The 27,545-nt window shown below is 39.6% G+C and overlaps 1 long non-coding RNA gene across 1 annotated transcript in view; it reads right to left on the bottom strand.

Moving 5' to 3' along the window:
* The window catches only part of LOC126949920 (uncharacterized), a 118,157-nt gene that overhangs the window by 49,150 nt on the left and 41,462 nt on the right, over window positions 1-27,545 (bottom strand). The window contains exons 4-5 of the long non-coding RNA XR_007723994.1: window positions 21,866-22,024; window positions 18,003-21,484 (exon numbers count right to left, since the gene is read on the bottom strand). This is a non-coding gene — a long non-coding RNA (uncharacterized LOC126949920). The remainder of the gene's footprint in view (window positions 1-18,002; window positions 21,485-21,865; window positions 22,025-27,545) is intronic.

Here is a 27,545-nt window from a genome sequence, read left to right on the forward strand (position 1 = left end):
GACATCCTCAAGGCAAATGTGACAATAGATAGATTTTATAGGTATATCAATCATGGTTCTCCAGAGAAATAAATCCAACGGGAGATATGCTTCAAGGAATTGGTTCATGCCATTGTGGAGTCAAAATTTGCAAGGCAGTACTGCAGACTGGAAATTCGAGTAAGAGTTGATGATGTAGCTGTAATTTGTAAGGCAGACCAGAAGGCTGGAAACTCAGGCAGAATTTCTGGGTTATAGTCTTGGGGAAGATTTCCTTTTTCTCCAGGAAATCTCAGTTTGTTACTTTTAAGGCCTTCAACTGATTGAAAGAGGCCCACATACATTATCCAGAGTAATCTCCTGTACTTACATTCAACTGATTGTCAATGTTAATCACATCTACAAAATACCTTCACAGAAACAGCTACACTAGTATTTGACCAAACAACTGGGCACCAGAGGCTAGACAAGTTGACACAAAAAATTAACTATCACAATAGGCCTATATAGCTTCTAACAGCATCTCATAAAATTTGAGGGCACACCAGCAGAAAGCAGTTGCATGAGAAGTCAAGGTAATTTGAGCTGCCACCATAAAGGATTGCTTAAATAAATTATAATATATCTATGCAATGAAATACTATGCAATCTGTAATGGCATAATCTCAAGTCATGTTTAATAACATAAGAGAACATTTCTGATTTAGTAATAAGTAAAAGAAACAGAATTTCTAAGTATATATAACATGAGCATAATCTCTACCATTATCAAATAAATAAGTTACTAATACATAGAATTAAGAAAGAGGATCTCTGAATCCTAGAACTGAGTGTTTTTTCTTTTATGTTTTAAATAATTGGTGCAAATTACTTTTATAATTTAAAAAATTCTTTTTAAAGAACCACCAGTTTGAGATTATAAAATTTAAGATCCTAATACTGACTTGTGCTGAAGAGCACATTTAACTCAGCCATTCAGAGCCTAGGTTTTCTACAAGTGTTCTTAGATCTAAACTAGACATGAATAAATAGTAGCCTTAAACAATAGCCTTAATGTTCTTTACCTTATATGATCTCCAAAATTATTTAGTTTTAGTTGTTTTCAAAGCCGGAGTTACCCACCACAGTAAAATAAATTGCCAATATTGTTCTGAGGAAATGTCTGATCTTGAGTAGGCCTCCAAGAAGCACTTTGATCCTTCAGCTACTGACTGGGATTCAGCAAGGCCACTTGGCCAAGTTGCAGCATATCCAGGGCTAGGATAAATGACTACTCTTTCCTATACTCTACAAGGTCTTTCTGGGGAGCGGGGTGAGTGGATGGCCTTCTCCCTTTCCACAGATCTGCTATCCCCCTTCCCATGTGGTACTTTATGGTGTGAGTTTTAGGCCTAGGTTCCTCCTGTATGGAAGGCCAGCCTCCCAGGAAGGAATGGCACCCACGGATCAGGGTTTACATGTACTCCCTGTCATCCATACCCTGGCATAGATGGAGGTAGGCAATCCCCACTGGAGCTAAGGCCTTTTGCTGATTTTTTCTGATTCACAGGACTCTATGGACTCCACAACAGAGAGACTCCCAGAAGTAACTTTGGCAAGTGATGGCACACTATAAATTATAATTACCCATCCATTTGTATTGATTTGAGCCTTTCCACAAAGCACACTCACCCTCAAAAGGTCTTCCCCACTGATCTGCCCCATTAGCTGAAATTCTCTTCAGGATTCACTTGTCTGGGTGAAGATACTATCTCTAGGACAACCATGTTAAAATGCAAACATATGACTCACAAGGGGCAACATGTTAGTGTATCAGAATCTTCTGTACTTTGGAGAGCTAAAAGTAGGAAGTTGAGTGATCTCCAAAAATAAACAAGACTTTAGAACTCCATTTATGTGCATCCCTAGCAGATCCATTTTAAAAAGTCCCATGCCAATGATAGATTTCCTATTGGTTCTCCTGTGATAGAGAGTGACTTTGAAAGGATAAATATTATTTTCCTCCCCCAAAAGCTCCAGCAACTCTGGAAAGATATCACCAGGGTTCACAATTTTATCCTTGCAGGAAGTAAGTTTCACCTAGATCTGACACTTTGGAAATCCTCCACCTGGTCTGTTTTTTCAGACAGTCAACTAGTGTTGGGTCCTTTTCAAGGAGTAAGATGCAAGCCTCCTGCCATTTTACAATGTTCTCCTGTACTGGATTCCAGGAATCCCAGAGAGCACAGGAAGGGCACCATCGAGCAGTGCAGCCTCAGTGTCTCCAAAGACTCACAAAGAAGCAACTCAGTGAGTTTTCTGGACTCAGTGACTGCCCACTGCATTTCAAAATGTTCTGGGTCAAGGCAGGTTCTACCACATGCCCTTCAAGTTTGACTGTTTTTACACTGTGGAACAGACCTAAATTTGTCATGATAGAAACAATCTTCAGAAAATGTCAAGTGAACTGGGCTTCTTAACATGAGATCATGCCAGGAATGGAAGCAGTTATTTCCTGTCTGAAAGGAGCCCAAAGCCTTCAAGACTCCAAGGGCACCATCTCAATCTTCTTAAAAACTGAGCTGCTTGAGGCCAAAAGGAAAACCAAAGTACATTTCCAGTGGTACAAGATGATCATGATACCTACAAGGATAACTACAGGTAAAGAAGGACATCCTAGCCATGCCTTTTATCAAATGGGGTAGTATATGCATATAAAGTACTTAAGAAATGACTGCTGTAAGTGTCTAAGAGCCTCTTAGCCTTAGTCAAAAGTCACACTGTCTGAACATTAGATATGGCTAATGTGAGGGAAGAATTTTGCTGCCATTATCTTTAAGAGAATTACTTTGAGACAATCCTTGGGTTTTCTCCCCAGCTCCTTTTTTTGCAGGGGGTGGGTAATGAAGTGTGCTATAGTTTGGGTGTTAGTCTCCTCCAAATCTCATGCTGAAATCTGATACCCAGTGTTGGAGGAGGGGCTTCATGGGAGGGGTTCCTGTCACAGGGGCAGATCCCTCATGAATAGCTCAGTGTCCTCCTCAGAGTAATGAGTGAGTTCTTGCTTTATTAGTTACCAAAAGAGTCAATTTTTAAAAAGAGCCCAACACCTCCTTCCTGTCTATCTTGCTTCCTCTCTCTTGCCATGTGATCGCTGCACATACAGGTTCACGCACCCCTTCCACCATTAGTGGAAGCAGCCTGAGGCTCTCACCAGAAGCAGATGTTGCCATGTTTCTAGTGTAGCCTGCAGAACTGTAAGCCAAATAAACCTCTTCTTTAGAAATTATCCAGCCTTAGGCATTCCTTTATAGCAACATGTGTTAGTCCATTTTGCATGGCTATAAAGCAATACCTGAGACTAGGTAATTTATTTTAAAAAGAGGTTTACTTGGCTTATGGTTCTGCAGGCTGTACAAGCATAGCACTGGCATCTGCTCAGCTTCTGGTGATGCCTCAGGAAGCTTTTACTCATGGCAGAAGTTGAAGGGGAGCCAGTGTGTCACATAGTGAGAGAGGAAGCAAGGGAGATGCCAGGCTCTTTTAAACAACGGGCACCAAACTATTCATGAGGGATCTGCCCCATGACCCAAATACCTCCCCCAGGCCCCACCTCCAACATTGAGGATGACATTTCAACATGAGATTCAGAGGGGACAAAAATCCAAATCATATCACAACACAAAACAGACTAAGACAAAGCACTACTACTCAATTGTGTCATCATTGGAGATACTCAAAATATGGAAAAGGGTAAATAGAGAGGATTCAAGCAAAAGGCTTGTATTAGTCCATTCTCACACTGCTATGACAAAATACCTGAGACTGGGTAATTTATAAAGGAAAGAGGTTTAATTGACTCACAGTGCTGCATGGCTCGGTAGGCCTCAGGAAACCTACAATCGCGGTGGAAAGCAAAGGGGAAGTCGGCACCTTCTTCACAGGGTGGAAGGATGGAGTGAGTATAAGCAGGAATAAATGCCAGACACTTATAAAACTATCAGATCTCATGAGACTCACTCATTGTCATGAGAACAACATGGGGGAAACTGCCCCTATGATCCAATTACCTCTACCTGGTCCCACCCTTGACATGTGGGGATTATGGGGATTACAATTCAAGGTGAGATTGGGTGGAGACACAGCCAAACCATATCATCCTGCCCCTGGTCCCTCCAAGATCTTATGTCCTCACATTTCAGAACACAATCATGCCCTACCCAATAGTCCCCCAAAGTCTTAACTCATTTCAGTATTAACTCAGAAGTCCACAGTCCAAAGTCCCATCTGAGACAAGGCAAGTCCCTTCTGCCCATGAGCCTGTAAAATCAAAAACAAGTTATTTACTTCCAAGATACAATGACAGTACAGGCATTGGATAAATGTTCCCTTTCCAAATCAGAGAATTTGGCCAAAACAAAGGGGCTACAGGCCCCATGCAAGTCTGCAACCAGGCGGGGCAGTCATTAAATCTTAAAAGCTCCAAATGATCTCCTTTGACTCTATGTCTCACATGCAGGTCACACTGATGCAAGAGGTGGTTTCCCATGGTCTTGGACATCTCTGCCCCTGTTGCTTTGCAGGGTACAGCCCCACTCCAGGCTGCTTTCACAGGGTGTTATTGAGTGTCTGCAGCTTTTCCAGGTGCACGGTGCAAGCTGTTGGTGGATCTACCATTCTGACATCTGGGGGACTATGGCCCTCTTCTCACAGCTCCATTAGGCAGTGTCCCAGTGGGGACTCCACGTGGAGGCTCAAACTCCACATTTCCCTTCTGCAGTGCCCTATCAGAGGTTCTCCATGAGTGCTCCACCCCTGAAGCAAACTTCTACCTGGACATCCAGGCATGTCCATACATCCTCTGAAATCTAGACAGAGGTTCTCAAACCTCAATTCTTGACTTCTTTGTACCTGCAGGCACAACACCATGTGTAAGCTGTCAAGGCTTGGGGCTTGTACCCTCTGAAGCAACGGCCTGAGTTGTACGTTGGCCACTTGTAGCCATGGCTGGGATGCAGGGCATCAAGTCCTGAGACTACACAAAGCAGCAAGGCCCTGGGCCTGGTCCACAAAACCATTTTTTTCTTCCTAGGCCTCCAGGCCTGTGATGGGAGGGGCTGCAATGAAGACCTCTGACATGCCCTAGAGATATTTTCCCCATCATCTTAGTGATTAACATTTGACTCCTCATTATGCAAATTTCTGCAGCTGACTTGACTTTCTTCTCAGAAAATTGATTTTCCTTTTCTAGTCCATTGTCAACCTGCAAATTTTCTAAACTTTTATGTTCTGCATCCCTTTTAAACATAGGTTCCAATTCTAAACCATCTCTTTTTGAATGCATAAAACTGAATGCTCTTAAGAGCACCCATGCCACTTCTTGAATGCTTTGCTGCTTAGATTTCTTCCACCAGATACCCTAAATCATTTCTCTCAAGTTCACCACAGATATCTAGGACAGAGGCAAAATGCTACCAGTCTCTTTGCTAAAACACAGCAAGAATCACCTTTACTCCAGTTCCCAACAAGTTCCTCATCTCCATCTGAGACCACCTCAGGTTGGACTTCATTATCCATATCACTATCAGCATTTTGGTCAAAGCCATTCAGCAAGGCTCTAGGAAGTTCCAAACTTTCCCACATTTTCCTGCCTTCTTCTGAGCCCTCCAAACTGTATCAACCTCTGCCTGTTACCCAGTTGCAAAGTTGCTTCCACATTTTTTGGTGTCTGTAGAGCAGCACTCCACTTCTGGTACCAATTTACTGTATTAGTCCATTCTCACATTGCTATGAAGAAATGCCAGAGACTGGGTAATTTATAAAGGAAAGAGGTTTAATTGAGTCACAGTTCTGCATGACTAGGGAGGACTCAGGAACCTTAGAATCATGGTGGAAAGCAAAAGAAAAGCAGGCACCTTCTTCACAGGCAGCAGGATGGAGTGAGTGCAAGCAGGGGAAATGCCAGACACGTATGAAACCATCAGCTCTCATGAGACTCACTCATTATCATAAGTACAGTATGGGGAAACTGCCCCCATGATCCAATTACCTCCATCTGGTCTCTCCCTTGATATATGGCAATTATGGGGATTACAATTCAAGGTGGGATTTGGGTGGGGACACAGAGCCCGACTATATTAAGGCTCAACAAGATGATATCCTTTCAGAACACAAAGTTTTATGATTCCAGCCAAAAAGAAGTGTGCAGCTGGAATGTGGTAAAGACGAGAAACATCACCTTCTTAATCAGTAAGCTGAAGAAGTCCTGGATTATAGTCTGTGAAATTGTGGTGTATATATATATCTATGTGTGTGTGTGTGTGTGTGTGTGTATAGATATATCTATCTATCTATCTATCTATCTATCTATCTATCTATCTATATATATATATATAAAAATCTTCTTCCAGTTTCTTGGCACATAGTTCCTAAAACCCTTGGAATCTCTTATGTCAAAAGTATCGTTTGGTATGCTAATGAGAAGACTAGTGGTTGGGACTTTGGGATAGCCTCAGGATGGGAGCTGGTTACCAGAGGAACCAACCTTGTGATTAGAGAATTGGAATTTTCAGTTCTGCCTCAGGGTCTGCAAGATAAATTTATCACTAATGGCCAATGATTTAATCATTGGCCTACATAATGAAGCCTCCATAAAAAAAAGGGAGAGTTTGCAGCTGGCTGAACACATGGAGAGTGGCAAGCCTGGGGAGGGCATGGAAGCTTTGTGCCTCTTCCTCCATATGTTGCTCTATGCATCTCTCCCATCGGGCTGTTCCTGAATTGTAGCCTTTTATAATAAATTAGAGATAGTAAGTAAAACACTTTCCTGAGTTCTGTGAGCCACTCTAGCAAATGATTGAACCCAAGGAGGGAGTTGTGAGACTTTCAATAGAAGCACAGGTTAACAACCTAGACTTTCAGTTGACGTCTGAAGTGGGGGGCAGTCTTGTGAGACTGAGCCCTTAATCTGTGAGATGTGTGCTAACTTCAGTTAGTGATAGAATTAAATTGAACTGTAGGACAACCAGCTGCTGTTGGAAAATTGCTTGGTGTGGGAAAAAGCCACACATCTGGGGTCAAAAGTGAAGTATTGAGAATAGCGAGAAAAGAGAAAGTAGAAGAAAACAGTTTCTTTCTTCCTATTTTAGCATATTCTAAGAATGTGATTTTGAGAAATTATGCAAACACTCCATGTACCAGCTTTCTCACTTCTAAACAGAAGTGTTGCTTTCCTAATCAATTTGACTTTTGTAAAGACTAATCTTAATTCTTAATAAACTCTTAAGGTTGCTTAGAAATAAGCACTATATAAATAAAAGACATCACACATCTGACATTTTAAAGTATACCTAGGACTCTGAGTATTTCACCACATCGATTCAAGACATTCTATGAATTTGTGCCCATTGTGAACTTGTTATCAGCTTGTTACCTCCTCTACACAGACAATTCCATCAAGTTTTCTTTTTGTCCTATTAATCGTCCATTGTCTCATCTTTCCTAAAATTGCCTGTGCAGCCTCCTTCCAGAGGCATATTCCATCAAGGTTTTTCTGTAGCCATGCTGAACACTCAGTTATTTTAAATAATTTAGATACATAATTTTAAATATATTATAGTTTTGCACCAGAATAAATGAGATTTAAATCTCTTTCTTTGTTCCCCAAATAAGAGTTCAAAAGCTAGATGGTCTTTTTGAGGCTCACCAACACATAATGGTACTTCTTTCTGTCTCACAAAATAAAACTTTGGCATCAGTCTTCTGGACATGCCACACAAAGTCACATTTGGTGGATAACCCCTGCATGACAGATAGTGAAAGGGCATGTTCCTCCCCGCCCAAGGGAGCACAGGATTATCCTGCCTAATTGGCTACAATGTGTGGATCTCATTAGAAGAACTTGCCAGTGCTATACATAGTAAAGAATGTATTTCTGATAATATTTCAGTTAAGTTTGGACCAAGGCCAGGAATCTCTCTGGCAGACTAAAACCACTTTACCAACACTTCACTTTTAGCAAGAAGACTCATGATAAGGAAACATAAACAATACATCTGGGTCACATCGCCCTACTTCCTCTCCCACTCTTCTGCTTCTTTTCAAGGGTGAAGAAATGTTTCCCAACAATTAGTCATGCCTTTTCTTCTACCTCAGTCTCTCTCCTGATACTGTACACTAAGAAAGTTTGCTTTAAGGGCTTTAGAAATTCAGGGTCAATTTTTAGAATTTTTTTTTTTTTAATTTGAATACCAGCAAAACTTCATCTGGTTTAACCCTACAAAACCTCCCCTAACATAAAACAGTGTCTTTTTAAAAGAAAATTTTACTTAGAAAATACTTTATTAACGAAATTAAAGCCTGCATAATATAAATAATAGCAATGCTTGATTTAAAATAGTTTCCAGAAAAATTAATAAAAATCAAGTTTCCTATGTATTATTTTGTTTTGTTCCTTAACATGCTCAAGATTTTGGATTTGCCAAAGCTACCAAGAGACAAAGGCACCAAATTTTGAGCCTGGTTTGTAATTCTACTTTAGCCAGTATTAAGTGGAGAGCCATGACTCATATGAATAATAGACTCATAAAGAATTAGAACTAGACATTACATAAGAAGACATCTTAACAACCCTCTTGCTCTAGGGATGGAGATGTAAAGCATCTTAGAAGCAATCCTGCAAGGGAGAAGCAGGCTCTGGTGCCAGATGCTGCTCCTTTGGGTATACTAGACATATACTAGACATATATGACCATGAGCAAAATGCAGAACCTCTGTAAGCCTCGGCCTCCTCATCAGCAGGATGGGCCGATCATCATGCCCATCTCACGTGGGTCATAAGGAATGAACAAGCTAACAAACATAAAACACTAAGCCTGGTACAGAATAGAAGCCAAATAAATATTAGATTCCACTATTACTATAAGAGGCAGGGTTGAAGGAAGAACCAGAATAAGGGGAAAAATCAGTAGGTTCTTTTCTGATTATCTTCCTCCAAGAATCGGCTATGAGTGGAGTAATGAGAACATTATTCAAAACATACAGTCCAGAAAAATATGTAGTATAATATTAAAATTTTGATATAAAATTGAGCTTCACCACATATTAGAGAGATAATAGGCCTAGTGGTCAAAAGCAAGGACTCTTGAGTTAGAAAGCGTGGATTCAAATCCCATCTCTCCCAGTTTCTGGCAATGTAACTTTAAGCAAGTTGCCTAACATCTCCATTCCTCATTTATCTCCTCTGTAAAAGGGGATAATCATAATACCTATTTCATGAGGTGGTTGTGAAAATGAATCAAGTTAATATTTGGAAAGCATCTAGCACAGTGTCTGTACCAGTGTTGTAAATTATTAGCTATTATCATTATATTACAGGGCCATCTTGCACACCATCTAAGATACTTTTGTACTGGAAGCACCCAAAGAAACTTGTGCTACTAATTTTACTTCTAATGCTACCCAGAATCATTGACTCTAATGATGGGATAATACTGAGGTAACAGCATCAGATCCATTGCTCAAATTCTATCCTTAAAAATAATTAGAAGTAGATATTTTTGTACACTGGAATTTTTAAAAATGCCTAATTCTGACAAGCGCTAGATTACTCAAATATAACAGCATGGAAATAGAATTTGATTCACCCATATCTTTGAAGTCAGTGCTAGTCAACTTCTCTCCTGGCTCTGAGACAATGTTGATAGACTGTAGAGCAGAGAGGACTTTCTATTTACTGGAACATGCTCACCCTTTTTGGTTTTGTTACTGCAAAATCATATCATTTTTAGAGCTTGAAGGGAGTGATAACCTAACCCAATCATTTCGTAGACGAGGAAACCCAGTTTAGAAAGGTAAAGTAGCTGGTCAACAAGCAGCTGGTGAATAATGAAGACCGTGGAGAGTAGTATTTTAAGAACATTTGTCTTCCATCTCTAGTCATCAGAGAGAGTTCCAACTTCACACTATCAATTTGATTAACAGGATTCATATTTTATAAATAAGTAGGTTAAATAGTAGCAATATTTCACCCAGTTGAACTTCAAATTACTTCAGATCAAAGTAATATATCTTTTTGCATATCAGACTCTTGCTTAAAAATTTATGTACTTTAAAATTTCTGTTACGGAGAACATAAACAGTACATTGAATTTGATCAGCCGGTGAAAAGTTAATCTCAAGGGGTAAATGTTTTATCTTTCAGGGCATTGGAGAACTAAATAACAAGCAATTTACTAAATTCCATCCTGGTCCTGAAATCTCTCTATGTCATGAGGATTAGTAGCTTACTGTCACTCCTGAAGGGTCACCCTTATAAGGTAGAGGCTCTCCTGAAGATAGTCATCGCAATACAACACCTATGCATTCACCATGATTCAGATATACAAACCATTGCTTTCTCTTTTCTTTAACCTAAGGTTCAGAGTTGAGTGGATTATATCTCTTAGCTCATGGTACATTATCATCCAATTTCATAAGATATACCATGTTTTATTATTTTATTGCTTTCCCCTCTTCTCATCCTAACTCCCACTGCCCACTCACATCTCCCCTCCCCCTGCTCACATCTCCCCTCCCCTTAACCGCTACCAGGCATCCACTCTAATGTTTATAAACATAAGTGTATTTAGGTATAGTGATTGTTCATTTTAGGTGTCAGCTTGACTGGATTAAGGGATATTCAGACAGGTAGTAAAGCATTATTTCTAGATATGTCTGTGAGGGTTTTCCATAAGTGATTGAGATTTGAATCAGTGGACTAAGGAAGATCTATCCATGTCACTTTAGGCACATCTAGATAATTAATTCTGAATGGTATAAAGATTTTATATATATTTATATCTATTATATATATACTATGTAGATATATAGAAATCTATGTACCATTCATAGATTTCTTTCATTTCAAATGCCTGCAAGATGAAACATTTATTTTATATATATGTATATATACCTATGTACCATTCTGAATTAATTATCTAGATGTACATAAAGCAACATAGCTAGATTTTGGAGATATATATTGTTCGATCGACAGGTAGAGAGAGAGGAGAGAGATAGATACAGAGACAGTATGTGTGTGTGTGTGTGTGTCCCACAATTAACTAATCCTTTCCACCAGTGATGGACACTTAATTTCTTCCAACTTTCTGCCTTCCCAAATAGAGCACCAATAAATAAACTAATACATGTTTCTTATAGTCTTGTGTCAAAGTGGCTCTAGGGTGTACCCCCAGCAGTGGGAATATGGGGTGTCCATGTATATGACCTGATTTCTCTAAGGACTGCCAGATTACTCCCCACAATTGCTGTTCTAGCTCAGACTTCCACTAACAGTGCAAGAGAGCTTCCCAACATCCTCACCAACAGTTGGTATTATCTGACTTTCTGATGTTCATCTAATGGGTGTTAGAGTGTTATTGGTCCTATTCTAGTTCACCAGTTCTCTGAAATGTTTGAAACTCCTCCCTTTTGTTCAGAAAGATTTCTAGATTCCATGCATGCTTTGCACAGGCCCTGGGCAACTAGAAATGTTATCTTAGAACCATCTACAAAGATTCTTCCCTCAAAAACTGCTCTAGTGTTTCCATTTAGTGTAGAGTCATGTGGTCTTATAGGCTTTCATTGTCCATTTCAGAAGAGAGGGGAATTCCAAGTTCTCCTAAAATCTTTCTGGATGTTTCTACTTACCCTATGGGAAGTTTCATCACAATGCATGGAGTCAATACACTAGTCCTGAGTCCTTCTTCCTCCCTCTCTCTCTTCTTTCCTTCCTCCCTTTTTCTCCTTCCCCTTTGCCACCTAAAATTTGAAGTTTTTTCAACTTCTCCCTTTTGATTGACAAGACCTATCTCCCTTCTTTATCCTTCCCCTCTGGTAGGTAGCATTCTTCCTGTTTTTCCCTAGGGCAATAACAAAAGAAAGGTGGGAGGTTAGGGGCAGACTGAATTATAAGGGGAAAGTATACTGGAAAATACTGTCTGCATGTACTTAACATTCAATATTGTATTAGTTTGTTCTCACACTGCTATAAAGAAATATCTGAGACTAGGTAATTTATAAAGAAAAGAGGTGTAATTGGCTCACAGTTCTGCAGGCTATAAAGGAAGCATAGCACCTTTTGCTTCTGAGGAGACCTCAGGAAAATACAATCATTGTGGAAAGTGAAGAGGAAGCAGGCACATTTTACATGGCCCAAGCAAGAGCAAGAGAGACAGCCAAAGGGGAGGTGCTGCACACTTTTAAACAACAAGATCTCATGAGAACTCAATCACTATCATGAGGACAGCACCAGGAGATGGTGCTAAACCATTCATGAAGGACCACCCCATGACCAATCACCTCCCACATGCCCCATCTGCAACAATGGGGATTATGTGTCAACATGAGATTTGGTGGGGACATAGATTGAAATCATATCATACATGAATAACACTTTAACCTTTCCGAAGCACGTTATGTACCTCATTTGACTCTTTCAAAAACCTATATAAAGGTGTTACCATTTGTAGACAAAAACAGAAGCCAAGACTAAGAAAAATGACTTTTGTGCAATATTAAGATAGCCCACAGATAACCTATTTTAGAAGAATTTATATGTCTTTTACAACTTTCCTCACAAGGATATCAGGAAGTCTTTTTAGAACAGCAAAATCTCCCCATTTTCTCCTTTGTAGATTTGGTCATCTGAGCTGAAAGGAGATTCTGGCAAAAAAATGAAGACTATTTTGTCTCTGCTTTGAAGCAGTAACTTGAGGTTGCTCTTAAGCATTTGCAAAAACCTGAGTTCTTATTCCATCACTGGCAATACACTTTAAACTTTAATTATTACACTAATATCAGCAACCAAACAGTTAGCTATTCATTTTTCAGTCACATTGTGCTTATTAAATTATACCTTACTTTGACACAGATTGTGGATTTGATTAGTTATGTGGGGCAATCATTTTAAATGTTTAATTCTCTGGCTGTAGACTTATATACACAGTTTAATCAAGTAATTGTGCCTATTTCTCAGTAATTTAAACTTCAAATTCTTGCTTTTTTAAAATCTGAAATGTAGCATACTTTTTCTACCTGTTTCTATAACCAAAAAACAGTTAAATTCACTTAGAAAACACTTTTCTCTTTCCCAAGTGAGCATTTTCTGCTAGATGGTCAACAAAGACCATCTCTGCTTGAAGGGAGGTGATTTGGGTTAGTGAAAAGAGACAGACCTTGTTACGAACCCTGTCTCTCTGCAGCCTACCAGCTGCGTGGCCTTTAGGCAAGCTGTTTAATATGGTTTGGTTGTGTCCCCACCCAAATCTCGTCTTGAATTGTAGCCCCCATAATTCCCACATGTTGTGGGAGGGACCAGGTGGGAGGTAACCTCATGGGGGCAGGTTTTTCCTGTGCTGTTCTCATGAGAGTGAGTAAGTCTCATGAGATCTGATGGTTTTATAAATGGGAGTTACCCTACACAAGCTCTCTTGCCTACCACCATGTAAGATGTGGCTTTGTTCCTCCTTTACCTTCCATCATGATTGTGAGGCCTCCCCAGCCATGTGAAACTGAGTCCATTAAACCTCTTTTTCTTTTTAAATTACCCAGTCTTGGGTGTGTCTTTATTAGCAGCATGAGAATGAACTAATACACTATTTTATTCCCAACCTCAGTTTTCACTCTATAATATGGGAATAATACCTATGCTCAAGGCCCAATGTGAGGAATAAATAAAGTTATGTATATTCAATGCCTGGCATCCATAAAGGACTAAAAATGCTAGTTTTCTTTTTTATTTTTCGCTTAAAAAAATAAACATAGATTTATGATGGGCATTACTAGTTATACACCAGAAAATCTACAGTAAAACAAACTGCAGAGATAGAAGTACTTCACCTTTGGACTGAATGACAGAATCAGGCATTTGCATGCCTTGTTGCCTAAGCGTGTGGCTTAGTTTTGCCCTTTGCACACAATAGGAATCTCGCACGCTGGATAACAATGCATCACTAAAGAAATGTACACTCTACATAAGTCCAAAGCATAAGTGATTAATACACAGCAAGTGTAGTTCAGATGAATTGTTTCAATCAAATAAAAATATATCTGTAGCAAAGTCTCATTCTTCTTTATGCTCTGGGTGTTTCTTGCCTACACAAAATACCTTTTGAAGTCAAAGAGGGTGCCTCATATGGATGTCTTATAGGATAGGATACCTAAGAAGTGAAGAATTATGAGATTAAATATTAGACCTGTGTGTGTTTTGTTTTGTTTTAAAGAATTAGCAGGCATTTCATACATACATGGTTTCTTACAGGGCTGAGAACTAGGTTTTATAGTTACCCCAAAGAACAAAACCCAAAGACTTCACATAAGTATTATGCAATGCCCCTTTATCTGCAGGTGGTCTTCCTCAACGTGGCCTTACTTTACTCAAGCATATTAAACTGTTTTAGAATTGCTTTTGTCCATAACTTATATAATATATCCTCTCAGAAAAAAAAAAATCCTACAGTGAGTAGACAAAAAATAGCATCTCACTTTCATTCCAAGAAAATAGGAGTAGACGAATCCAGATTAGTAATTAACAAAAACAAAAGCTTCCCTCAACAGCTGTTCACACCCCTGCCCTGTTCTAGAGAGCACAGGCAGAACAGGCCCAAGAGGAAAAAACAGCTTAAGTCGGATTTAAAATAGTGTGCAGCAACATTTAAGGCTTTTTCTCTCTCCAGCCAGAAACCAGTTGGCAGGAAAGGGAAACAAATCCAACATACATAGTCAAGCACAAACGTATTTATTGAAGGTCCTCAGAACATTCCACTACGCCCCTGGAAAGCCCTATTAAAGCATGATGAGCCATAAAGCCTATGCTCAGAACACTACTAGTTTTCCCCACTGGGCTCTATCTTTTCAGCTTCTCAGCTCTGGGCAGGTGGGTGAGCAGCTTACTACAAATCTGCCTTGAATTACCTATACATTTGTAACCAAATCCAGGATGTGTTATACCATAGCTATATGACAACATATTAGGTTACACCTAATGAACAGGGATTCCCTTTTATATACGACCCAAGTGTTTCTCGATTTAGGTCCAGGAGATTGCTGAGTATATAACAAAATGTAGTGAGTGCCCACTACAATGGTCAGAATCCAAAATGAATATTAGGACAGGGTGGCTGAGGTGACTGGAAGATATACATCAGTAGAATAAAGCAGTGATATGGATGAGAAAGAAGAGATCAAAGGATATCATCATAGTGATTATACCTGAAAGAAAATCTTCTTTTAAATAAGAGTTTTCAAGCGTTACTTTCAAGGCCAAAAAGAAGAAAAATTATCCCAATAGCTATCATTTATCACTGCCATGTGCCAGGTGCTTTTCTAAGATGCATTACATATATTAAAGTACTTTGTCCCCACAACAACCCTATGAAAGAAAAATCGTTATGATCATACCCCTTCTACAGATGAGGAAACTGAGGCACAGAGAAGTGAAGGTCACACAGTTAGTAAATAGCGGAACCAGCTAAAGACTCAGTTAGTTGTGCTCAGAGCCCACTTTCTTGATGACTTCACACACTGCCTTTCAATAAGCAAAGCTAGGGACCTACAATTCTTGGCTTAGCCCATGTATTAATAACACATGCCTGTGTCTGGGTTTCTTAGTTACCCAAGGAAGCAAGGACCCCAGGGTAGCATGGTGGTCCTCCCTAACCTCTCAGCTTCTGAACATCATCCCATCGCCACACACAGGAGGAAACAAGCTCTCTTTCAGGCCATGGTGGGTATAAGGTATGGTCTATGAAAAGGTCCCATTTGGTCCTTTCTGTTTGACCCACTATTAAGCCTCCATAAAGCTTCCTAGTAAAAGAAAAGCTTCCTTAATGAGAAATTCCCCATGATGGCAAACCTGTCATTCTCTCAGGCCAGATTGTCATGGAAACTTTTATGAAGAGGAGCCCAACCCTCTGGTCTTCGGGCAGCAAAAGAATCCACGCAGTTGTTCCATTGTAAAATTATACCAATTTATTCATTGCAACAAGTGAGGCAATGGCACGAGTTTCTTTTACTGATGAACAGAATTAAAACATAATGAGAGGAACACAGTCAGAGTTTAATTTGTCCAACCTCATGCCACTCAGCTAGCCCACATCCTGCAGTCTTCCAACAGCCCAAACAATGCATTTGAAAAATAGGAATCATTGGACCAGAATTATAAAATAATTTTGAGTTGGAAAAAAAAATGCATTGCTCTTTAAAATAATACTCAGGCATCTTAGTAAAAATAATAATCGCCTTATATTCTAAAACAGAGTCAGAAAACTATAACTTGCACCAAATCTGGCTTGCAACTCAAAGCTAAACATGATTTTTGCATTTTTACATGGTTTCAAAAAAACAATCAAAGGAAGAATGAGATATTAAGACATGTTAAAATTCTATGAAATGTAATACATAATGCATGTAATACATAATGTTTTATTGGAACATAGACACACTCATTCATTTACTTATTGTCTCTGGCTGCTTGCACGCTACAAAGGCTCACAGTCTAAAATATTTACTATCTGGCTCTTTATAGAAAAAGTTGTAGACCCCTTTCTAAAGTGATAAATGATAAATATATTGCCCTAACAAGTTTCTCACTGATGAATTGTGGAACTGTAGTTTTTAATTGTTAGAAAACAGTGAAGCATTTTGTGACTTACCTCAGTAATTAATTTCTAAAAACCAATTCTAAATAGACTTTGGAGCTTATTACTCATTCTAATGATAAGTTGCAAGTTCTTAATTGTTCCAAGGGGTGTTTTTTCTTACACTAAAATGATGTATGACTGATACAAACCAGGAAATTTCTTCAAACGCCTGAGTGAAACAAAGAAAACATCCCATGCACATGCATATTTACTTGGCAGGAACATTTTGCTGCTTAGCTTGAAACCAAAACAACTAAAGCCAGTAAAGACAGAGCACGTGGACTTTGTTCCTGCCTCTTGCTTATTCCAGAATCCTTAATCCACAGAAATTTTTTGGTGCAGCTTTACATTAAGCATTTCAAAAGGAAAACAGGGGAATGGACTTCTTTTGAAAATGTATGGTTTGTTGTTGTTTATGACTACCCTTTGACAGTGGCTAAGTCGTGTATTTATATTTCTCTTTTAAAAAAGGAATATGTCACAGGATTTGTCTGTCTTTCTGACCTTTTATATTTCTTGTGCTCAATATATACTTGTAATGTCCTGCAGTCTGCAGATTCACTCTGATTCTCATCCATGCTGCTCCCAAAACACATGCCTCTAAAATTCTTTCAAATCTGGCATCGTCATTTACTTTGAAAGTCAATCCCTAAGCAAAGGCTGGAAAAACACAAAACAGACTCACCAATTATTATTATTCAGGCAACTCCTAGGACTTTACAAATGTGCTGTAATAAATTAACTTTGTTATCTCCCTGAGTTACACAGAAGTTTTAGTTGTATTCAAATGCTAAACTAAGCAACAGATTCTTCATGGGGGGTACTGGCAAGAAAGAAGTCCTCGACTGAGGGCCTGGGAATATGTGGTGCAGTCTCAGGTCTTCTGTGTACGCATTCTATAAACTATGGGAAAGTATGGAAACTTTGCCATAGTTTGAACATGTATGAACAAAATATGAATTAGGACCTTGGAGAAAATGTTCTACTCTTATGTCAAATTCACATTGTTCAAATATGCTTTAGAGTTTTGCAGAATTCTATGGAGACATCTTTCTTGTGATCTTAATCAGAAAATTATTTATGACTCATAGATCCCAAAGACTCCTTTAAACAAGTTTGGGAAGCTGCTGAAGCTCAATGAACATCTTTAAAAGCAGTTCTAAAACACAGTTACGAGGAAATGCAGTATATTTTCCCAAACAAAATAAAAAGTTTTTGTCTCTCCCATTCAACCACTTCAAGAGATATTTACTTTAGTCCAGAAATATATTAGTTAATTTTTATAAGCAGTTTTTAAAAGAAATAGGCCTGAAGAAAATTTATTTAGCCAACAAAAATTTTCCCCGTTCTACTTGAGGTACTTACTAATGCCACTGTTTGCCTTTGCTAGTCGTTACCAGCTCTATCTGAGTCAAAGAAGAGAAATATCTCTCTGCCACAAATCCCAAAAGGAATAAAAAGTGGGGAGAGGCAGAACATATTTAATTAGGCCTAGGCCTGTTGCCTGATTTTCATTAGGCCCCTGCCTGACTCTGATTTGGCCCACTATAAGTCCTTTTAGGCCACTGGGCATGAAGGCCAGTGCTTATTTTCATGGCTGTTTCAATTCATCAAGAAAATCCTTTGAAAGATGAAAGACACTCCACATTTTTTCACCTGTTGTTCTTTCTTATGTGCTTGTCACTTCACTCGCCAAACTCACTTCAAGCCAAACCAAATGCTTTCCAAACCTCTACAGTATGCCTTTGAAGATCTTAAGTTAAGTATTTTCTTATGCTGACCAGTATAGCTTCCAAATAAGGAATAAAAAAATAACGTAGTTCTTAAGTTTTTTTTTTAATACCAGAAATGTAAAAACACATTCCAGTATGTGGATAAAAGCAAAATTCCACTTCCCCAAGTTTAGAAGTCTTGAGCCAAATACACCTGATGTTCATTACCACACCCACAGCACATTGCTAATATATGACAAAGTTCCAGCAAAGACCATATGCTGTTTTTATTATTGCCACTTCACAAGTTTTCCCAGGCTCACTAGAAAAAGTATTCTACAAGACCAGCCCACTGAGTGGGCTCATCTTACTACACTGATGAAATTTAGTCTGTTATTTACCTGATTAGCAATAAACATCTCTCTTTATTTCCAACAACACAGCAATTAGGGCCCTAATCTGTCACCACTACCTTCAAGTTTTGGCTTTCATCAAAAGAAAAGGAATTTGCCAAGAAGGAAAAACACAGCTCTACTTTCAAGCTAAAAATAGTTCTGTCTTCTAGACAATATACACTTTCACACGGCTCCAGCAAACATTGCTTCAAGCAGCCTACAAAGGATATATCAGGAGAAGTACACAATAGGCCCAAGTTTTAAGTACTGGTTTAGCCAAAAGATGCAAACATGCAAAAGCTGATACAGAAAAGCCAACCCAGGTGATATAAGAGGAAATGAAATCTCTAATCTGTTGATACTTTTTGAGGGGATCAAAAATAGATAAAACAAAACCACTGGACATAGTCGATATATCTAAATTTCCAGAAACTTTTTATAAGCCTCTCTACCAAAGGCTTAATTAAAAAGTTGTTATGAAGGTTACATTACATATTTATTCTTAGGCAGAAAACCAACTAAAAAACAAAGAACAAAGTAGAGGCAGTTCCCTAGGTGGATCTTATTTAGCATCGCCATAGATTATCTAATAGATGACAACGATGATTGTCGTTACCATTATAATTACTTATTATAATTATTTCATGTCCTATATGCTATACCAAGCACTTTATGTATATAATTATTAGGTAGGTAATGTTATCTCAATTTTACAGAAGAATCTGAGGTTCTGAGATGTTAGGTAACTTGTCCAAAGACACACTGTTAGCAAGTGATGCCAAACTGAGAGTAATCAATTAAACTAATCCCCCAGTGAATTCATTTTTCTGAAGTTTTCACAATGATGAAGTCATTTATTTACTTATCTATGAGACAGGGTCTCACTCTGTCATCCAGGCTGGAGTGTATTGGCACAATCACAGCTCATTGCAGCCTCGAACTCCCACACAAGCAATCCTCCCACCTCAGCATCCCTAGTAGCTGGGACAACAGGTGCACACCACCGTACCTGGCAAATATTTTATTTTTTTTGTAAAAATGATGTCTCCCTGTATTGCCCAAGCTGGTCACAAACTCCTGAACTCAAGCAATCCTCTCTCCTCAGCCTCCCAAAGTGCTTGGATTGCAGGAGTAAGCGACCATACCTGGCTGACACAGTCACTTAGATATCTGTTAATGTTTTTTAAAAACAAAAACAAAAAACACATGACTTTATTTCTGTAAGGCATAGCAAATAAGAAAGAAGTAATGGTTCCCTTACCTCAAGGGGACTAGAAATTTTTCAGGGATCAGTTCAATTCTTGCTCACTCCTGATGTGTATCAAATATGAGAAAAGTTAATTCATTCAATGGATATCTAGTATAAGTACCTACTATGGACCAGGCAGTATATGTCTATCCTAAACTTGATTGTGGAAAAGAAATGAAAGGATTTGTCCATATCTATCAGAATGTTCCATCTGCAGCTTGAGTTTGCCCAGTTCTCATCAGCCTATGGGAACAAATAAGGTTGCATTAATCAGCTAACCCAGATTTCATGGCTTTCCCTGGGATGCAGCCATCAATCAAGCACTGCCCAAGTAGTTCTGGTAAATCCCTGGGTGCATCTCACCTGTGATAATGAACAAGCCTTGTCAGATACCATGTGGCTTCCAATTCCTCTTGCCCTTTTCTGGCCCTCTCCAAGGACATTGTTGAAACTGGAAGATAAGCCCTTTCTCTTTAGATTGTACTACATTCTGTTAGAGAGATCTCAAGTAATCTTACTGGTACTTCCAGTATCCAACAGTTTTAGCAAAACAACTCATTTAGTATTCATTTATAACTTTACCCTCAACTCTCTAAAAGACTGAGACATGCTCTAAAGGGAGGCCAGAAATGGAGACAAATCTGAGTCATAGACACCACACCATTCTCAGAATAGCCCCCCTCCTCTGATGACTAAGACTTATTACTGGATCAAGCTGTCACCCCTAACTTCCTCACCCCTTATAATAATTATCTCCCAGGATGATCTTAAATCCTTGTACAAACAGACTTCTGACAGGCTGTGCCCACCAGTAATTATAACATGTTCAGAACATGGCTGAACATCAGTGGGAGCCACTGTGTAGGTTTATTGCTGTGTTCAAACACCCACTCCCCAACACATATACCCCTTACTAAGAAACAAACACTTTGAGGGTGAAAGGGGGTGCTAAAGATGAAATTAAATTATCCTTGCACTCTGATACGGCTTATTTGGGAGCTCTGGTGGGCAGTCAGGATACAGCATACTTTCTAGTTAGGTAGACTACCAAGAGACAATGATTAGGGTCAATACAAGAAGAGCCTGTGTAGAATTACAAGGATAAATTAAGTTCAGGCAGATTGGCTCTAAATGGAGATTTGGTGGATGAACAGGAATTATCCACAAAAAGCACAATGCATTACCGATCTATTTTTATGGCCACTAACAGAGTATAAGTTTAGGGAGTGTAAGTCTAACTTCCTCATATCTGAAAACAACAGTCTTCTGACACAGACAGTTGGTGCCTCACCCATATTCCCTGACCCACTCCTGTAGCATTGGTTGCCTACTGCTTTGGCAGACAGTTCGCTTCACAAACCAATGAGTTCCTACCTCAAGCATTTGTGTCTCTTTGACTCTGGACTTCCTCTGCCTGAAGAGCATGTGCTGCCCATATCCAGGTAGGCCAGAAATAGTGGGGAGTTAATTTCTCCAGACATAAACTTCAACCTGTAAAAGATGGAAAATGGTAAATAAATGTCCCAGCTTCCTTACCCCTTGTAGCAACTACAGTTTCTTAGAGGGTCTCCAGCAGGATTGAGTCCCAGGTACCCACGGTGGTAACCACTCCTGAATGCACTCTCTTTTGACTTTTCACAGGTCTCCATCCCATAATCCTACTCCTTCATGGTGCTTCCAGGGACCCCTTCAAAAATAAACTACTTGCCCCCAAATCCTTGTTTCAGGATCTGATTCAGAGAGAATCCAAACTAAGACATCTTTTTTCTGTAAGAATTATCTCAAATATGAATTAACCCACTGTGCTTCTCCACAATAAAACAAAGAGTTTTAAAGAAAGGAAAACTAATTTCAGAAGCTTGAGAACCTTACCTGTACCCAACTTCATCATTTTAAAAGTGACTGAAGTTCAGGACTAAGGAAACACAAAAGCTTCCATGCAGGTTCCCATTGCAGAGAAGAAAGCTTTGAGTTTGTCAGGGCAGTTAAAGGGAGAGAAAGAGAAACCTCTTCTTCTCAATTTTATCCTCACTTTCAATGCAATGCAAACAAAAGACACAAAATAAAGGTCACCTCTGAGAAGAGCATTACAAACAAATCTGAGAATATAATTTGATTTTTCAAAATCAAACTATAGGGCAGGGCCAAGATGGCCAACTAGAAGCAGTGGTGATCCAAGGCTCCCATCAAAAAGAACCAAAACAGCATGTGAATCCTGCACAGCAACTGAGGTATCTAGGTTCTGTCATCAGAACTGACTAGGCAGCTGGCGTGACCCACGGAGAGGAAGGAAGGGCAGTGTGGTGCAGTAGCCCACCTTAGAGCCACCCAGGGCAGGGGAGCCCCCATCCCCAGCCAAAGGAAGCAGTGAGTGAGCATGTTACCCAGGCTAGGAAACCATGCTTTTTCCATGGAACTGTGCAACCCACATACTGGAAGATCCCACTCGTAAGCCCGTCACCAGGGCCTTGGATCCCAGTCATGGAGTCATACAGATTCTCAGCACCCACTTGGCTGGAATCTGGCTAAGCCTGGCGAGTTCCTGGAGGGAGGTGCAGCCATCACCACAGCTGCGGCTGCCTGTTGTCTAAGCCACCTGAGCTCCTTGGGGGAAGCATGGCAGCCATCACTGCAGCTGCTAGCCACCTAACACACTAAGCTCCAGAAGGGGTAAGGGCAGTACCCATCACTATAGCTCCAGGCTGTGCTTTCCCCTGCTGGAGCCAGGGAGGCTGGATAGCTTGGTCCCAAGAGGTATTCCTCCAAGCCCAGCACACCAGCTGTGGCAGACAGACTGCCTCTTCAGTACGGACCCTGACCCATCCCTCCTGACTAGGTGGGGCCTCCCTGCAGGAACTCCAGCTGGGGGCTCAGGGGTAGAACTCTGATCTCCCTGGGCCTGAGCCCCTATGGGGAGGGTGGCCATAGTATCCATGGACCAACAGACTTAGTCTTTCCTCCTCCTAGCTCTGGAGAATCTTGGCATTCAGATGAGTGGGTTTCCCCCCAGAGCAGCACACCCCCTCCACCAAAGGACAGCCAAAGTACTTCCTTAAATGGGTCCTGCTTCCCATGCCAACTGGGTGAGACCTCCCCCTACAAAACAGGGTGGTCAGACACCCAATACAGGAGCATTCCTACTGGCATCAGGTTGGTGCCCCTCAAGGTCAGAGATACCAGAGGAAAGAGCAGACATCCATCCTTGCTGTTCTCCAACCTCCTCAAGTGACAATTCTAGGCATGGGAGCAGATTAATAGGGCCTGAAGTGAACCCCCAGCAAACCACAGTAGCCCTACAGAAGAGGGGCCTAACTATAGAAAGAAAAACAAAAAAGCAGAGAGCAACACAACAGCATCAACAAAAAAGTCCCCACAAAAACCTCATCCAAGGGTCGGCAGCCTCAAAGATTGAAACTAGAAAAACTCATGAAGATGAGAAAGAATAAAAAAAAAACCACCAATGAAAAACTCAAAGGCCAGAGTGACTCTTCTCCTCCAAATGATTGTGACACCTTTCCAGTAAGGACACAGAACTGGACAGAGGATGAGATGGACAAATTGACAGAAGTATGCTACAGAAGGTGGGAAATAACAAAATTCACTGAGCTAAAGGAGCATGTTCTAACCCAATGCAAAGAAGCTAAGAACCATGATAAAATGTTACAGGAGCTGCTAACTAGAAAAAAACCAGTTTAGAAAGGCACATAAATGACTTAATGGAACTAAAAAACACAGCATGAGAGCTTCATGAAGCACACACAAGATAGCTGAATCAATCAAGCAGAAGAAAGAATATCAGAGATTGAAGATTATCTTGCTAAAATAAGGCAGGCAAACAAGATTAGAGAAAAAAGAATGAAAAGGAATGAACAAAACTTCTGAGAACTATGGGGCTGTGTAAAAAGACTGAACCTATGACTGATTGGAGTACCTGAAAGAGATGCGGAGAATGGAAGCAAGTTGGAAAACACACTTAAGAATATTATCCAGGAGAACTTCAACCTAGCAAGACAGGACAACATTCAAATTCAGGAAATACAGAGAACCCTACTAAGATACTCTATGAGAAGATCAACCCCAAGACACATAATCATCAGATTATCCAAGTGGAGGTAAAGGCGAAAATGTTAAGAGCAGCTAGAGAAAAAGGCCAGGTCACCTACAAAGGGAAACCCATCAGACTAACCGCAGACCTCTCAGTAGAAACTCTATAAGCCAGAGGAGATTGGGGGCCAATATACAAGATTCTTAAAGAAAATAATTTTTAACTCAGGATATCATATCCAGCCAAACTAAACTTCATAAGTGAAGGAGAAATAAAATCCTTTTCAGACAAACAAATGCTGAGGGAATTCATCACCACTAGGCCTGCCTTGTAGAGCTCCTGAAGGAAGCACTAAATATGAAAAGGAAAAACCTGTACCAACCACTGCAAAAACACCAAAATATAAAGGCCAATGACACTATGAAGAAACTGCATCAACTAGTGTGCAAAAATAACCAGCTAGCATTATGATGACAGGATCAAATTCACAAGTAACAATATTAACTTTAAATGAAAATGGGCTAAATGCCCCAATTAAAAGACACAGAATGGCAAATTGGATAAAGAGTCAAGACCCATCAGTGTACTGTATTCAAGAGACCCATAACCCATACAAAGACACAAATAGGCTCAAAATAAAGGGATGGAGGAAAATTTACTAAGCAAATGGAAAGTAGAAAAAAGAAGGGGTTGCAATCCTAGTTTCGGACAAAACAGACTTTAAACCAACAAAGACCAAAAAAGACAAAAGCATTACATAATAGTAAAGGGATCAATTCAACAAGAGGAGCTAACTATCCTTAGTATATATGCACCCAATACAGGAGCATCCAGATTAATAAAACAAGTTCATAGATACCTACAAAGAGACTTAGACTCCCACACAATAATAGTGGGAGACTTTAACACCCCACTGTCAATATTAGACAAATCAATGAGGCAGAAAATTAACAAGGATATTCAGAAATTGAACTCAGCTCAGGATCAAGTAGACCTAACAAATATCTACAGAACTCTCCACCCCAAAACAAAAGACTATACATTCTTCTCAGTGCCACATGGCACTTACTCTAAAATTGACCGCATAATTGGAAGTAAAACACTCCTCAGCAAATGAAAAGAGAATGGAAATCATAACAGTCTCTCAGGCCACAGTGCAATCCAATTAGAACTCAAGATTAAGAAACTCACTCAAAACCACACAACTACATGGAAATTGAACAACCTGCTCCTGAATGACTCCCGGGTAAATAATGAAATTAAGGCAGAAATCAAGAATTTCTTCAAAATCAACAAGAACAAAGAGACAACATACCAGAATCTCTGGGATACAGCTAAAGCAGTGTTAAGAGGGGAATTTAGGCCAGGTGCAGTGGCTCACACCTATAATCCCAGCACTTTGGGAGGCTGAGGTGGGTGGATCAGGAGGTCAGGAGTTCAAGACCAGCCTGGCCAAGATAGTGAAACCCTGTCTGTACTAAAAATACAAAAATTAGCTAGGCATGGTGGCACGTGCCTGTAATCCCAGCTACTCGGGAGGCTGAGGCAAGAGAATCCCGTGAACCTGGGAGGCAGAGGTGCAGTGAGTTGAGATTGTGCTACTGCACTCCAGCCTGGATGACAAAGCAAGACTCTGTCTCAAAAAAAAAAAAAAAAAAGAAAAAATTTATAGCACTAAATGCCCATATCAGAAGGCTAGAAAGATCACAAACTGAGACCCTGACATCACAATTAAAAGAACTAGAGAAGCAAAAGCAAACAAATCCAAAAGGTAGTAGAAGACAAGAGATAACTAAGATCAGAGCAGAACTGAAGGAGATAGAGACATGAAAAATGCTTCAAAAAATCAATAAATCCAGGAGCTTGTTTCTTGAAAAAATTAATAAAATAGGCCACTCGCTAGACTAATAGAGAAGAGAAGAATCAAATAGACACAATAAAATATGATAAATGGGATATCACCATTGACCCCAGAGAAATACAAACTACCATCAGAGAATACTGTAAACACCTCTATGCAAATAAACTAGAAAATCTAGAAGAAATGGATAAATTCCTGGACACATACACCCTCCCAAGACTAAACCAGGAAGAAGTCAAAGCCCTGAGTAGACCAATAACAAGTTCTGAAGTTGAGGCACTAATAAACAACCTACCAACCAGAAAAAGCCCATGACCAGATGGATTCACAGCTGAATTCTACCAGAGATACAAAGAAGAGCTAGTACCATTTCTTCTGAAACTATTCCAAACAATTGAAAAGGAGCGACTCTTTTATGAGTCACTCATTTTATGAGGACAGCATCATCCTGATACCAAAACCTGGCAGAGACACAACAACAAAAAAGAAAACTTCAGGCCAATATCCCTGATAAGCATCATGCTAAAATCCCCAATAAAATACTGGCAAACTGAATCCAGCAGTGCATCAAAAAGCTTATCTACCAAGATCAATTGAGCTTCATCCCTGGGATGCAAGGCTAGTTCAACATATGTAAATCAATAAAAGTAATCCATCACATAAACAGAACCAATGACAAAAGCCACATGATTATCTCAATAGAAGCAGAAAAGGCCTTCAATAAAATTTAACATCTCTTCAGGTTAAAAACTCTCCATAAACTAGGTATTAATGGGACATATCTCAAAATAATATGAACTATTTATGACAAACCCACAGCCAATATCATGTAGAATGGGAAAAAGCTGGAAGCATTCCCTTTGAAAACCAGCACAAGACAAGGATGCCCTCTCTCACCACTCCTATTCAACATAGTATTGAAAGTTCTGGCCAGGGCAATCAGGCAAGAGAAAGAAATAAAGCATATTCAAATCAGAAGAGAGGACGTCAGACTGTCTCTGTTTGCAAACAAGATGATCCTATGTTTGGAAAACCCCATCGTCTCAACTCAAAAGCTCCTTAAGTTGATAAGCAGCATCAGCAAAGTCTCAGGATACAAAATCAATGTGCAAAAGTCACAATCATTTCTACACACCAACAATATACAAGCAGAGAGCCAAATCATGAATGAACTCCCATTCACAATTGCTACAAAGAATAAAATACCTAGGAATTCAGCTAACAAGGAACATGAAGGACCTCTTCAAGAACTACAAACCATTGCTCAAAGAAATAAGAGAGGATACAAACAAATGGAAAAGCAATCCATGCTCTTGGATAGGAAGAATCAGTATCATGAAAATGGCCCTACTGCCCAAGGTAATTTATAGATTCAATGCTACTCCCATCAAACTACCATTGACATTTGTCAGAGAATTAGAAAAAATTACTTAAAAATTCATATGAAACCAAAAAAGAGCCTGTTTAGCCCAGAAAATCCTAAGTAAAAAGAACAAAGCTGGAGGCATCACACTACCTGACTTCAGACTATACTACAAGGCTCCAGTAACCAAAACAGCATGGGACTGATACCAAAACAGACATATAGATCAATGGAACAGAATAGAGTCCTCAGAAATAAGACCACACACCTACAATTATCTTGT

This window comes from Macaca thibetana, chromosome 3, assembly GCF_024542745.1.
Source record: "Macaca thibetana thibetana isolate TM-01 chromosome 3, ASM2454274v1, whole genome shotgun sequence".
In the NCBI taxonomy this organism is placed as follows: Eukaryota; Metazoa; Chordata; class Mammalia; order Primates; family Cercopithecidae; genus Macaca; species Macaca thibetana.